The following is a 14,598-nucleotide window of genomic DNA, read 5'->3' on the forward strand; positions in this document are numbered from 1 at the left end:
ACTGTTATATTTCTAACTAATAATTAAGTTTTTCGAATTGAAATTCTGTGTGGAAAACACTATTTTCATTACAATTTGTTACAAGGTATTTAGGCAGTTGCCTCGACTGGTGACAGAAGGGCTGGCTCATTTTTTGCGCAATGGATCAGCCTGGCTGTCCAACGCGGAAATGCAGCCAGTATTCTTGCCACCATTCCACGTGGGCATGATTTGTATAGTTTTTAGGATAAGTTAGCTTAAGTTCCTTATTGTATTCTTTCTCAATAAAAAAAGGTATTTTGGCCATATTGTTATGTTTTAGTCAATAAATCTATGTTTAATCAAAATTACTCCTATATCGTATCCTTTACGGTGTATATTGATGAGAAATTATCATCAAAATGTCAAAAATCACAAAAAAATATTTTTGGTTTTTATAAAATCATGATCAATTCGATTATATTTTATTTCTTAGAACTTGTACATAATCATTTCATACTATAGCCAACTCTATTTATACTAAGCTACCTCTTAAATATTTTAAGAATAAATCACTGTCCTCTCGTAAATTAATGTATGATGATTCATTTCCATACATTAAAAACTTAATTGAAATCAGAAATTGCCGCCCCAGTTGGAACAAAAGTGTCATAAATCTGATATTCGATCTCTTACTATAATGTCCATGAATGTTTAAACTTTTAATGAATTGATACATTATCTCGATGGCTCTTAAATATAATGAGGTGGGCAAATATTGCTAATTGAAATTCGGCACAATTTTGTTTTCGGAATATTTTTTTTATATAATCTCGTTATCGGCAGTAGTTTAACCACCCACTAAAGGGTCAGTCAACCCTCCCTATATGAGAGGGGTTATGGAGCTTAGACCCACCATGCTGCTACAATGCGGGTTGCCGGGCATGTATCATATTATAAGTTGATTTGTATTATTTAATTCATTTGGCGTTATAGGCTAAGAGACCATAGACTCTTAGACTATGATGGCTGGTTTTAGTCATTTTATAAAAGCTGAAAGGTTTACAGCACACTCTTCTGCAGTATCTAGGTACCTACCAACGGTAGGAAACCATGAAGCTTTAAATTTTTTAATTAACTCAGTTATGAATGATTGAAAAAATATAAAGTCAAAGTCAAAATTCATTTTTTTTTATTTAGGTTTACTTTACTTAGCAATTTTGAAACGTCAGGTAATGTCAAATTAAAAATAAAGTTACGATTTTTAAAATTATCTTTAAAGAATTCAAAATTACTTTTGATTTAGATTCCTAGTTCTGTTTCAATACTATTAACCATTCAGATATTAATTTTTAACTACATGAATAGGATTCCAATCCGAGACTGTAGGTAAGGGATTTTAATATTACCAAATACAAATCAAAGGACTTCTACTAAAACAAATCGTACAAAGGACAAGTTATGCTAGTATTAGACGATATTGATAGTTATTACCCATTCATATGGGCTATATTTGTTTGTACAATTTACACCATGGTTCTGGTGGTTTGGTGTATGGGGAAGATCAATAATATTTGCCCGTATCTCAAGTTTATTACACCAATATCGTGGCTGCACAAACAACCGGGCATTGCATTACGTATTATGTATAGGTTTAATAAAATTTTATTATCGTAATTATGTTTATCGTAAAAAATTATACGGGTTTCCTAAATGAAAAGGGTTTATTGAAATTGCGGTGGCTTTTGTGTTTTTAATCTATATCAACTATTTGATAGAGTTGTGGACAAAATATATTGAAAAATACTATTATTATTAACTATACCTACCGACAAAGACGTACCTCCAAGCGATTTAGCATTCCGGTACGATGTCGTGTAGAAACTGAAAGGAGTGTGAATTTCATCCTACTCCTGACAAATTAGCCTGCTTCCATCTTAGATTGCATCATCACTTAGTGAGATTGTAGTCATGGACTATCTTGTAGAGAATAAAAAAAGTATCGAGGACCGAACCCCGTGCCCAGACTCTCAGTTTTAAGATTAAAGTCAAGCAGGTTGAAACCTCCAAAACCAAAAAAAATATATTTGAAGGTATTTTTTAGCATATCTTTATTCTTATTCTTCTATAGTCGCACATATTTTCTTACAAACTTCGCCAAAGTCAAAATATTTTTTTCTCTTCTTCAAAAGTCTTTAACTTAATAACTCTATAACTTGATGACTCCCTTGTTTGACTTACAGAGGTTATACCAATGATTTTAAAGTAAAAAAGAGGTACATATGTTACTAGCTGATACCGCGCGGTTGCACCCGCCTGGTTCCCGTTCTCACAAGAATGCGAATGCGAAATGCGAAAGGTTAATAATAAGCATATAGCCTTCCTCGATAAATGGTCTATCTAACACTGAAAGAATTTTTCAAATCGGATCAGTAGTTTCTGAGATTAGCATGTTCAAACAAACAAACTTGGGATGACCAAGTAAGCAATGTAAATATATAATAAAACTTTGTCTAGATATTTGAATCTAGATAAATATAATAGTTAAAAGTAAATCTTTTTTGTATAAATATTTGTATTTGTGATCATTGAAAAAGCAAATAGTTTGGTAGTTGGTAGAGTCTTTTAGTAATAAGAGTTGCAATTACATGATAGCTGGGCGTAAATCAGGACATGTTAATTTTAGGATCTGTATTCTACGAGCTTTTTTCTATTTCCGATAATTGTCGTCATATTTTAATCAATTTACGCAAAATCTTCACAATTATATATCGAGACCTTCCTTATAAAATACTCTTTTAATTGGAATTGAAAAGCCTTCCAGGTAGTCTTTGAGTCAATCACACATTATATGAAATAGAAGTTGGAAATCTAAGCAGCATAATGCTGGAGACGAATGAGGAAATGGGAAGCTATAAGATTTTATATGGAAGGAATAATAAAGTGTAAAGAGTAGGACGAAAGAGAAAGAAATAGCGCTCGGCGATACATAGAGTTTTTAGCCGGTAGGAGTCCGGCACTATCCGGATCGGAGGATTGTTTCCTCCCGAAAAAAAAAAAAAAACTTTTATTTCTTCTAAGGTTTGTAATCCTGAAATTTACTGTACATCAGACTGTTGATCGGTTTTATTTGAACATTCGATGCAGTGTTTGAAACAATTGTGTACATTGAATACTTTTCCGTATACTAAAGATAATTTTCCGGAGCTACTTCCGATACAACGTACAGACATTCTACAGTCGATTCTACTGTGAGATTTGTATACTATCCTGTGCACATACTCTGATAAATTCAATGCTGGCACCAACTTACCTACACGGGGTTTGGATCTTTAAATATAAAGTGATAAAGACTTATTTCGCGTGATGTATATTGGGTTATGAGAGCAGGTTGTTGATGGGTATAGATGGTATTCATGAGCAAATGTGAGCGGACACAATAGCTTCTCAGCTGCTTCATATCTATCGATTGTTTAGACAATCTTTGGGCGTGGTGTGTGGTTTATTGTTCGGCACGCGATGTAGGGAGCTGATGGATAGACGCAATTTGTTTGTTTTTGGATGAATATTTAGAGCTCCCGCAGACACAATTGTAAGTTAGCCGACTAAACCCGAATATTGTTGTTGTAAGGACCAGAAATTTAAGAAATTAAATATCACGTGTCTCAAACAGTGAAGGAAAAACATCGTGAGGAAACCTGCATACCAGAAAATTTTCTCAAATCTCTGCGTGTGTGAAGTCTGCCAATCCGCATTGGGCCAGCGTGGTGGACTATTGGCCTAACCCCTCTCATTCTGAGAGGAGACTCGAGTTCAGCAGTGAGCCATACGTGGGTTGATAATAATAATAATAAGGACTTAATAAAACACATGGTTACATTATGAAAAAACTTGGTTTATAGCGGAGCGTAGATACGTGATGACCATAGATTTAAGAGTCGGTTACAGAGTACGTAATGACACTATGGCGGATAGGGAAATGTCGTGGCCTCCTGAATTTTTGTAGCCAATGACATGGAACTATTTTTATTACAAGAATTAAAAAAAAAACATTGTAGTATGGTATAACTGTGTGGTAATGAACATTACCAAACGACCTGTAGGAATTAATAGCTTTGTGATATGGTTTGAGGTTATATATTGATTACGAAATGGGAGTAGAAAAAACAAAGATCATTTTTACTAGTGTTTTTAACATTATTAGTAAGTGCCGATGATAAAGGTTTTATATTACATTACAGCACATGTGCATTTCACTTTACATTACGGCACATGTGCATAATGAGATAAATTACTAAGTTATAAACACTTCATAATATTAGTATAGGTTCGATACCGGAGCAATACAAGTGCACTTGAATGTCAACACGTTTAAAACGTTAGGATGATCGCAGTATCCAATACACTCGGACCCTGTCTGCGACATCCTCGATTTAATAGAAACCAACGCTACTTCAAATTCCAACCCCAACGAAACTTACTTAGAGTCGATATTACGTATTTTACATCACTGCGAGATAACGATGACATGCGTTTGTAAAAGGTTGCAAATAATTTCAAGAAAATATTATTCAGTGAATTTCACTTTATGAATATGCTTTTGAAATATACATTTATCTTATGTATCGCTTTGACTCATAAAGCCGTTTGTTGGTAACACAGAAAGGTTTATTGAACTTTTAGATACGAGCCCGAACGGTTCCAGCATCTGTCAGAAAAAAAAAACGAAATATTATGTATTTTATAAATAAAAATCACCAAAAATTTAATAATTAGATTGCACAAGTGCTGACATTTTTTGACATAATATGTGTGTTTTTTTTGAAACCGTGCATTTTATAATATACGTAAAGATGTATGCTTGTATCTTGAAACAAACTGAAACTAAACCATTCTAAAAGATATTTTATTTATATACAATAGAACATACAGAATAATGAATTATTTCATTAATAAGGTTGCTGTATAAAATAATGCAACAAAACTTAAGAGCCGTGATAGTGGATATGACCTCTGCCTCCAATTCCGGAGGGTGTGGGTTCGAATCCGGTCCGGGGCATGCATGTCTAACTTTTCAGCTGTGTGCATTTTAAGATATTAAATATCACGTGTCTCAAACAGTGAAGATAAAACAAGTTGAGGAAATCTGCATCCCAAAGAATTTCCTTAATTCCAAATCCCAAGCAGGCCAATCTGCATTGGGCCAGCGTGGTAGACTATTGGCCTAAACCCTCTCATTCTCAAGAGGAGACTCGAGCTCAGCAGTGAGCCGAATATGGGTCGATAATGATGATGAATAAAACTTAACACTATAAGGTAAACCTTCTGTTGTCCATAGCAACTGTTTTTGGTTCAGAATACATGGATATAATATTTTGGTCGTCGAATATACTAAAAGCCTTTTAAAACCCACACAAAAAGTATTCAACGAAATTTTCAATCCGATAAGTGGATTTTACGCAAAAAAATCTGAATCTTTTTTGGCCTTTCAGCAGGGATTTCGACACTATCGAAACATACGAAAAAGCTTACTGGTACACACAAACACACACACACAAGCACACACACAAGCACACAAAAGGGTAAGCATAAAATGTAATTTTATATAATAAACTATCTGACGCCGCGGTTTCACCCGCGTGGTTACCGTTCCCGTAGGAGTACGGAAACAATATCTATAGCCTTTCTCAATAAATGGGCTATCTAACACTAAAAGAATTTTTCAAATCGGACTAGTAGTTCCTGAGATTAGCGCATTCAAGTAAACAACTAGTATTTGTTTACTTGAACGCGCTAATCTATAGATAATATGTTCGACAACTCAATAGCTCAATGGTAAAAGAGTCAGACTCATCAGCGGGCACCACCGCCCGCTGATGAGTCTGATCTGAGTCGGTTCGATCCCTGGACTATTGTCGTACCCACTCCTAACACAGATTTTTCCCGACTAGGTCGAGGGGAATATATTAAAAGACTAGCTGATGCCGCGTGGTTTCACCCGCGTGGTTCCCGTTCCCGTAGGAATAAGGAGATAATATATAGCCTATAGCCTTCCTCGATAAATGGGCTACCTAACACTGAAATATTTTTTCAAATCGGACCAGTAGTTCCTGAGATTAGCGCGTTTAATCAAACAAACAAACAATCTCTTCAGCTTTATAATATTAGTATTAGTATAGGCATATACGGCAAATATACTTAAAAAAAAATTACCTAGCTGTGTGCTACAGTTTCTCCCTTGAGCCGTATAAGTATGAAAAAGCGTTTTGACCGCCTCCGTGGCGCAGTGGTATGCGCGATGGATTTACAAAATGAAGGTCCTGAGTTCGAGTTTTAGTGTCACAAACAGTACATCCTATCTTAGATATTATATGACTGTCTGTGACATCAAACAGAAAGGGTTTACAGCTCAGCATTAGCCGTTCATAGCAAAAAAGCAATGCCCAGCGCTGATTTTCAGCTGAGACCCGGGTGTCGTCACAGTCAGTTATAATTACAATCTAATCAAAATACTTTTAATACCTACATTCAAATTAGAAGATAATAAAACACAAAATAAAAAACCAAAAACAAAAATCTTGATAAGAACAGCGTATAAATAAAATGATAACTTTCGGTTTCTACCCTACCAAATAGAAAGTTATTTAATAACATTAACAGTAATAAATAATTACTGAATAGTGAATATAACATGACGATATTCAAGTCATTAAGGACGACTTAGCCTTTGCCCTAATATCGGTGATCTGATAACATCCGGCTCCAAGATGGCCGACCGGATGTCCGGGGCAAAGTGGAGGCTTACAGAAGTATCCATACTATTAATCGAATTAATTCACATACTTCTGTAGCAAATCTTTTATTAACCTACTAGAAATATTAATTAGGTAAATATTTAAGCTATATAAATACATTATTGTGAGAGTCGTGATAGCCGATTCCGGAGGGTGTGGGTTCGAATCCAGTCCGGGGCATGCACCTCCAACTTTTCAGTTGTGTGCATTTTAAGAAATTAAATATCACGTGTCTCAATCGGTGAAGGAAAACATCGTGAGGAAACCTACATACCAGAGAATTATCTTAATTCTCTGCGTGTGTGAAGTCTGCCAATCCGCATTGGGCCAGCGTGGTGGACTATTTACCTTACCCCTCTCATTCTGAGAGGAGACTCGAGCTCAGCAGTGAGCCGAATATGGGTTAATGACGACGAAATACATTATTGTGAGCGCTGTGATAGCCCAGTGGGTATAACCTCTGTCTCCGATACCCGAGGGTGTGGGTTTGAATTCGGTCCGGGGCATGCACCTCCAACTTTTCAGTTCAGTTTTCAGCGCATTTTAAGAAATTAAATATCACGTGTCTCAAACGGTGAAGGAAAAACATCGTGAGGAAACCTGCATACCAGAGAATTATCTTAATTCTCTGCGTGTGTGAAGTCTGCCAATCCGCATTGGGCCGTGGTGGACTATTTGGCCTAATCCCTCTCATTCTGAGAGGAGACTCGAGCTCAGCAGTGAGCTTAATATGTTGATAATGATGATCGCTAAGATTAATCAATTTTCACAAACAAAATAACGTATGGAATAACCTATATTATTGAATTTGAAATTAGTATCTACGAAATACAATAAATAGCTAATTGGCATACATTTGTCAAACGAATTCAAATTATTCGTGAATAATAATTATTGTTTTAATAATATAATTGTATTTAATGCACGATAATTTGAAATGAACATGTTGCGTTAGCATGATATAGCTAATCATACAATCGACATGCAGATTGGTCATTAAGCAAACTGCAATCAATTATCGTTAACTAATAATAATACGATCATAGCATTTGATTTGTTATTTTATATAAGATGCCAGTGAAACAATTCACAGAAATAATTAATAACATTTGCCAAAGTATAATCAATCTATAATAATATTATAAAGCTGAAGAGTTTGTTTGTTTGATTGATTGAACGCGCTAATCTCAGGTCCGATTTGAAAAATTCAAAATTTAGTATTAGGTAGCCCATTTATCGAGGAAGGCTATAGGATATATAGGATATATATTAATCCCCGTATTCTTACGGGAACGGGAACCTCGCGAGTGAAACCACGCGGCGTCAGCTAACAAATAAATAAAATAAAGTGCCTGTCTTTGAGTTTAAAATAACTACGTTCTTGCTTATAGTTATTTACAAGGTGCTTAAACACAAACATGTTTAAATAGTTTGCCTGTCTGTATTTGCCTGTCTGCCTGTTTGTCCTGACTAACCTCTAGAACGGCTGAACCAATTTTAATTGAACTTTCACTGGAATATAGAGAAGGCAATATTGAGTTTGAGTGAGTTGATATTGAGCAACATATTATAGGCTTTTTATCAGGAAAAAATGCGAAAAACTAAATTTCACTCAGACGAGTACAATACGAAACAGGAGTAGAAAAAGGTCTTTTATAGTTCAGATCTTATACTAATTGTGCAACATCACACTAATATTATAAAGGCGAACGTTTGTTTGTGTGTCCGTATGTTTGTAATTATGTTTGTTCCTTTACGCTGCGTCTACTAAAGAGATTTGGCTGAAATTTTAAATGGAAATAGATTATACTCTGGATTACCATAAAGGTCCACATTTATCCTGGAAAAATCCATAGCTCCCGCAGGATTTGTGAAAAACTGGATTCCACGCGGACGAAGTCTGGGGCGTCCGCTAGTTTATTATAAAATGAACAGCTAAATTACATGAATAATAATAATTATTGTAACTATCTGAACGTCTGAATGCTTTCAACTCTGCCTTGTTATCAGACCCAGTGGACTCTGCCTATGACATCTTCAACTTTATAGAAAACATTGTCATTTGAAACTAATCCTTATTTTCATATTCATAGGGTACATTTCACAACACCAGATGCTGTCCATGATAATGATGACGTGCGATTTCAAAGAACTTTCGAGAAATATTCTGTGAATTTCAATTCTCGTCAACATTTTGTAAGCACACAAAAAAAAACTGCACGGATCATTTTGAAATTGTAATTTGTTTACTTGCATTCAGCTGAAAATATTATGTTTTCACAAAAAAACTTATATTCTGTAACCTTGGTGAGAGATCTGCATTCTCGCATCACGGCACGTCATACTAAAATGAACTTTATGTAACGCGATTTAAAGTTTAAATTCTAAATCTAAATCTAGACTTTTGATTTATTTCTACGGAACGTTTTCTATTCAGATTATGGCTAAAATGTGTAGATAATATGTTTTAAATTACGAATTGGTCTTCCTCTAACGTATTTGGACTATCGTAAACGATTTAAGATTACAAATGAATAACAAAAAAACGCAAAAAAAACGAAATCTTTAGAAGAAATGCAATGCAAAGTCAAAAAATTAATCACTTATATAGATGACTAGCGGACCCGCTTAAGCTTCGCTTTGACTCATTCCCTACTCCTATCCTACTCCTACCCTACACCTACCCTACCCTAACCTACTCCCACTCTACACCTACTCTACCCTACCCCTACCCAAGCTACCCCTGCCCAACAAGTTTTAAAGTACGTAGCATTAAGTTGATCTTCCTCTAACATTACAGTATTTGGACTATCGTAAACCATTTAAAAATACAAATGAATAACAAAGAAACGCAACAAAACGAAATCTTAAGAAGATATGCAATGCAAACTCAAAAAATCAGTCACATAAATATAGATGACCAGCGGACCGGACAAGCTTCGATTTGACTCATACCCTACTCATAATCTACTCTCACCCTACATCTACCCTAACTTACTCCCACTCTACACCTACCCTACCCTACCCTACTCTCACTCTACACCTACTCTACCCTACCCCTACCCAAGCCACCCCTGCCTAACCCTACCCTACCCCTACTAGGGGTAGGGTGGGGTTACCCCCTGCATGGGGGTGGGGTAGGGTTAAATTAAAATTAGTTTAAACTTTATTAATAAGAGTCAGAACTTTACGACTTGTGAATTAAACTAGAACATGTTCCGCCGACCTCCGGAATTACTTTTTAATTATTCATGAAGTTTAGAATATTGTTTGTGGTAACTATAGTTAATACACAGTACACATTTGCTCAGAAAACTTTCCGTTATTAAGTCGGTTTAATTAATAATATTTTATTGAAAAAGTTCATTTTACTCATTCAAACAGTAAAACCGCAATCCTATACAATTCAATATAATTACATATTTCAAATAAGTATATTAACAATACATTAATACTCAATAGTCAGTACTTATACTTATCATTCTTAATTAACAACTCATAATCGGCTCATTGTTGAGCTATGTTCTCCACTAAGAATGAAAGGGGTTAGGGCTAATAGTTTACAACGCTGGCCCAATGCGGATTTAACTTCACACACGTAAAGTAAAATAAAAATTGTTTGAGACATAAGTTTGAAATTTAATCTCTTAAAATGCACACAACTGAAAACTGGACCGGATTTGAACACCGGTGGCAGAGGTCATATTCACTGGGCTATTACGGCTAGAATTTAAATACAAAGACAAAATTAACTATAATACCTATATCATTAACAAAACTCGAATTTGAGAAGTGAGGGCAATTATTATTCTCCACAAAATCTTATTACAAAGACAAACATTTACTAAAAATACGACTAGGTATACAATAATGAAAGTTATTAAGAAAACCTCTCAAGAAACACAAACGCACGGCATATTAATTTACGACTTCCATTAGGGATAAAGATGGTATCAAATATTCATGAAATTGCTTTTTTTTTTCTCTTCACTAAAACAAAAATTACAGACCTTGGTCTATACAAATGTATAGAGCAAGTTCTGTAATTTTAGTATTTTATTACCGGCTGCTTTTACTAAAATCAATAGCTAAAGGTTATTTAAACATGGTTCATACCGTTCTTCAACTTCTGTCTCAGGATTCAGGTAATAATAACTTCTTGATTGTTTGAATACCTTCTTTTATTTCAATTACTTTTATGATATTTCTGTTGGTGGTGAAACTACTCTCGATTAGGAATTGCAGAAATTGCAGCGAAGAATCGATAAGAAACTCTGCAGTAGAACTTTTCAAAAAAATTTAAGTTATAAACTGTTTTTATTCCACTCGACTTAATCTTGATTCGCTCAACAGAGAATAATCGACCACCAACATGAAAATAATAATATCTCCTGTCAAGTTGATAAAATATAAGCCATTTACTTCAACCGGCGTCAACCAATCACAGAATGACAACTGAGAGATAATTTAAAAAGAAAGTTGCCAGCATGAAAATAAAAATGTAATGCAATTATGAAGCTAGTTTGCTTAATCCTAACACATTTCTATTATTTCTAGTACTCTCTGAAATTCATAAGACAAGACAAAATAACTCATACTTATGTAAAGCTTGACTTCTTTGGGCACATGCAGAGAGAAGCCATTTTTCACTGCCAAATTCAATATTGGAGAAGAAAATATTTTGGCAGAAGAGCACCAGCCACCAAGCCGCCAAAGACGACAATTCTTGGACGGTATAAGAGAGTGGACTGGGCTAGGCTATCCGCAGCTACAAGAAGCGGCTAAAAACAAAAAGGCTTTTCACTTATGACCGCCAAGCTTCGATTCGAGGATAATGATGATAAGTAAAACATTACATACAGTTCGTTTCCTGTAGGATGATGCGAGTGACAGTTCTTTTCACTCTTGAAAGTTTAACGTTAAACAGGTGGCTGTCACCGTACGTCAGATAGCATATCTGAAAAATAGTTTAGACAGAGTTCAATGATTTAGTGCTCTTGAGAATTATCATCAATATTGTCTGCTTATTTTAACGGCACACTATGGGGTCTTGCTTTTCAATAGAGAGGAGAGGAGAGAGGAGATATGGAGCTTATACCCACCCCGCTGCTCCATTGCGGATTGATGGTGATGATGTTGAATCTTTTTATGTTGATTATCTCTGGTTTTCAAACTGCTACCACCAGGCTAGTTTGAAACTAATTATTATTTAAGTAGGAATTAATTTATTCGAGCTGGGAACCGAATATATATGTAAATAAAACAAATTATGATTAGAAAAACTAAAATAAAATATATCAGTTTTGTTTTAACCTTGCGTAATAGGGTAACCTCAACCATACAAAATGGAGTCTAATAGCCCCAGGGGATGCGGAAAAATAGATGTGTTTAAAAAAGAGTTTAGCGACAAAATATATTATGTATTCTCAAGTTTTTGTATCTTCTTAGTTATGGGCCTCGAATGGGTATATCGTATTTAATGTTCAATCATAATATGTTTTCTTACCATTAACAATCTATCGGTTGACTTAGTAGACTTAGTGAACCGTGATAGCCCAGTGGATATGACCTCTGCCTCCGATTTCGGAGTGTGTGGGTTTGAATCCAGTCCGGGACATGCACCTCCAACTTTCAGTTGTGTGCAAATTAAATATTACGTGTCTCAAACAGTGAAGGAAAAACACTGTGAGAAAACCTGCATACCAGAGATTTTTTTAATTCTCTGCGTGTGTGAAGTCTGCCAATCCGTATTGGACCAGCTGCGTGGTGGACTATTGGCCTAACCCCTCTCATTCCGAGAGGAGACTCGAGCTCAGCAGTGAACCGAAGTGTTATGAGTTGATAATGAAGAATCTGTCCGTACGCCTAGATAATACTATTTAATATTCACTAGAGGCTAATTCAAAGCTTTCTAATATTTAATAAATATCATTCTAGGAACTAGTCATTGATAAATTAACTAGAACTTGTTATTAACAAATTCCCAAAGCAAACCGTTACGTCAAAAGTAATATTCAATTGATTAAAATTCGGTTAGTTTAGAAATTCAAGGCTACGAAGGCGAATAAGACGTCTTAACACAAATTAAAACGAAGGGCCAATTCTGGTAATTTCGCACTAAACAACACTCGGACTAGAGGCGAGGCCCAATCGAAAAGTACTTCCAAGTGCTTTTCAATTGGTCCTAGGCTAGTGGAAATATAATAATTTTCACTTACAATAAACTACAAGTTCGTGCATAAATTTGATTTATTTGTGTAGGCCCAAAGTTTGTACAAGCGACCCTCGCAGTTGTGTACTAGTGCAATTAACTGATATTTCAAACACAGTTTAGGTATCTATACTAATATTATAAGCCCAGTGGATATGACCTTCGCCTCCGATTCCGGAGGGCGTAGGTTCGAATCCGGTCCGGGGCATGCACCTCCAACTTTTCAGTTGTGTGTATTTTAAGAAATTAAATATCACGTGACTCAAACGGTGAAGGAATAACATCGTGAGGAAACCTGCACACCGGAGAATTTTCTTAATTCTCTGTGTGTGTGAAGTCTTCCAATCCGCATTGGGCCAGCGTGGTGGACTATTGGCCTAACCCCTTTCATTATGAGAGGAGACTCGAGCTCAGCAGTGAGCCGAATATGGGTTGATGACGACGACTAATATTATAAAGCTGAAGAGTTTGTTTGATTGAACGCGCTAATCTCAGGAACTACTGGTCCGATTTAAAATATTATTTTAGTATTAGATAGCCTATTTATCGAGGAAGGCTATAGGCTATATATTATCCCCGTATTCTTACGGGAACGGGAACCATGCGGGTGAAACCGCGCGGTGTCAGCTAGTTTAATATAAAACTCATTCTATTTAAATAAGTTTTTAACGTGCGTCTATAAACGAGTAGATAGCAACTTACGTACATGTAGAAATTGGAGTAGATACATGTTTACATTGTTTAGATCGGTATTGACTTCGTGGGTCGTGCCATTTTGATAATTCGAGTATAGTATCATATTAAGTAATTTATTATTAACCGTTTGGAATTCCTAAAGCTTAAATTTAAGCTCCCCTAGACAGACAGAATATGACAGATTTTCTTTTCTTAAAAAAAAATCGGCCGTTTATTTTCCGAGGTTCTATGTTACTTTGATTGGACTTTAGGTAATTTTACATCATTATTTTTCTCAGTGTGTAGTAAACTACGACGTTGTCATTAAGTATTCATACTGTATTGTTAGGACGACGACGGTCAACAAACCCCTAAATAAACAACTAACTTCGATTCTTTGGCATCGTTCTTGATTGTAATAATAGTAATATTGAAGCGTAAACCCAACTTAGTTATTAGTGCGGTAAAGATCGCGTATTGGAGGCTGAAAAGTCTAGGCAAGATTTAGCTGCTCTACTCAGCCTGACCTGAGACATGACGTTTCAAACGTATTGGCTAATCGAAATAAACGAATATTGATTTGATTTTTGAACAACAGTATTGAAAATTCATTTGAATATATTCATTTATGCTTGCTCATAATGATTAGTGTCTCATTGTCCCTAGAGCTATTGAATGCTTTAATAAGTAGGCTAGGTAGGTCAGTGAGTCTTTAATCGAGGATTAAGACTTGGTATGGCCTCATTTGTACATTCGTTTCTGCTTTCTCATGACACCGCATACTTCACTAGTGTCTCATAGTCCCTAGAGCTGTTGAAGGCTCTAATTGGTAGGTTATCAATCAGTGAGTCTTTAATCGAGGATTAAGACTTGGTATGGCCTCATTTGTACATTCGTTTCTGCTTTCTCATGACACCGCATGCTACACTAGTGTCTCATAGTCCCTAGAGCTGTTGAAGG

This window comes from Bicyclus anynana, chromosome 21 (assembly GCF_947172395.1).
Source record: "Bicyclus anynana chromosome 21, ilBicAnyn1.1, whole genome shotgun sequence".
Taxonomy (NCBI): Eukaryota; Metazoa; Arthropoda; class Insecta; order Lepidoptera; family Nymphalidae; genus Bicyclus; species Bicyclus anynana.